We start from the raw sequence: 1,921 nt of genomic DNA, 5'->3' as shown, positions 1-1,921 counted from the left end.
GCCTGAGAGAAATGTTTTTGACCGCTGAGGGGGAAAACAATTTTTGTTTTGGAGAAGGGTTTGTGTAAGTAATGTATTTATAAAACATATGCAGCAGGTTTTAAGGAATGAACGATTCATACATCCTGCCAAGAATGGTAACCGTGGTAAATTGGTATTAGTCACTTGTAGTCAGCAATTGATTCTGAAAGCTTCTTACACACTTCTTTATTAAGGCATGCGTTTTTCCTTTAAAGAAGACACAAATCTAATTTCCCATGAGAAACAAATATGTTCTATGGACTGTTATCTAACATACAATTAGCAACAAAATAAGCAAGTAGTTCTAACACATGATATGTCTTTGATGTCTTGACACTTGTTGCTGCTTAGTATAGGTTAACCTGCAAACCTGTCTGTTACCATTCTGGATTTTTTAAAATGTATTTTGTTGTGTTTATTTCTATGATAAATTAAAATAGCAATTATTCATGACCCAAATTTTGGGGGCAAAACCGTGTTTTGACCTTTTTGAGGCTGACAATTAAATTTTTTTTTTAAATCATTAATTCGGATCGTCTGGAATGGTCTTATCTTTCTACCGCTGTCCTCTCTCTAGATGCTATGAAAGCCTTTGATCGTCTGGAATGGTCTTATCTGTGGTCTGTGTTGGAGGTCATGGCTCTGGGGTCCTCTTATATTCGTATGATTAAGGTACTTTATGCGAATCCCACAGCCATTGTGCTGACAGGCAGTACTTGTTCTTCTTTGTTTGATATAGCTAGAGGATCTCGACAGGGATGCCCCCTAAGTCCGTTTCTCTTAGCGCTATCACTTGAGCCGCTGGCACAGACTATACAGGTGCATCTCAATAAATTAGAATGTCGTGGAAAAGTTATTATTATTATTATTATTATTATTATTATTATTATTATTATTATATATTTTTTTATAGATATACTTCTATTTCATTTATCATGGTCTTTGTTTTTTGTTTGTTTTTTCTGTTGCAAAGCTGATTGTTTGTCTGTGTTATTCTGTATATTAAACAATGTCAAAACAATAAAAAATTGATAAAAAAAAAAATAATAATAATTAATTAGTTCATTCTCTCGGGGCCCTATTTTGTACACTATTTGTGGGAGATGCTTTTAGCAGGGCTACATCAGTAACAATAACAGTAACTGGTAACTATGTTTGACAGTGATTCTTTGTGGTGGGAAAGGAAAATCCTGAGAGGGATGTTCTTGACCGTTAAAGAGGAATACAATATTTATTTTGGAAATTGTGTCTGACATTGGCAGAAGATACAGTAAAAAAAATTGTTTTTCCCCAAGGGCAAAAATGTACACAAGACTTAGTGAATTTGTTCATTAATTGTACAATCAAACATGTAATATCTGGCACTTATTGCGATTTTCAACTGACTGATTTGTATGTTTGTGCCAATTTTGTAAAAATCCAAACAGCCTATAAATTCAGTGTTTATAAACAAAAGAAGGTTAATTATGAATTGGATGTCCTTTAAGGCCAGAAATAATGCTTTAAGTACATTGATGTTTAAAAAAAAAATATCCAAGAGAAACATTCGAGATTGTGAGGAAATGCAGTTTGAACTTTTCTGATGTCTGGTAGTCAGAAATGGCAATAATAGCAGCTAAGTTTTTCCACAGGTCTTTCTCGAGGGACAGCTGTACCACACACATCCCTTTCTAACGTTTCACTGAGTGCCAGGCAGTCTGATTGTTACTCAGGGAAGGACACACCTTATTTCTGACTCATTGTGTGTTTAGTGTTATGCATCTGCCCTGCGGGAATGTGCTTCCCATGATTTTACGTTACCATGGTGTGTCTGTACACTTTTCCTGTGCATTTTTGTTTTTGTCCATCTATCTATCTATCTATCTATCTATCTATCTATCTATCTATCTATCTATCTATT

This window comes from Sinocyclocheilus anshuiensis, unplaced genomic scaffold (genome assembly GCF_001515605.1).
Source record: "Sinocyclocheilus anshuiensis isolate Anshui unplaced genomic scaffold, SAMN03320099.WGS_v1.1 scaffold363, whole genome shotgun sequence".
In the NCBI taxonomy this organism is placed as follows: domain Eukaryota; kingdom Metazoa; phylum Chordata; class Actinopteri; order Cypriniformes; family Cyprinidae; genus Sinocyclocheilus; species Sinocyclocheilus anshuiensis.
Note: the sequence above shows the minus strand (reverse complement) of the source record.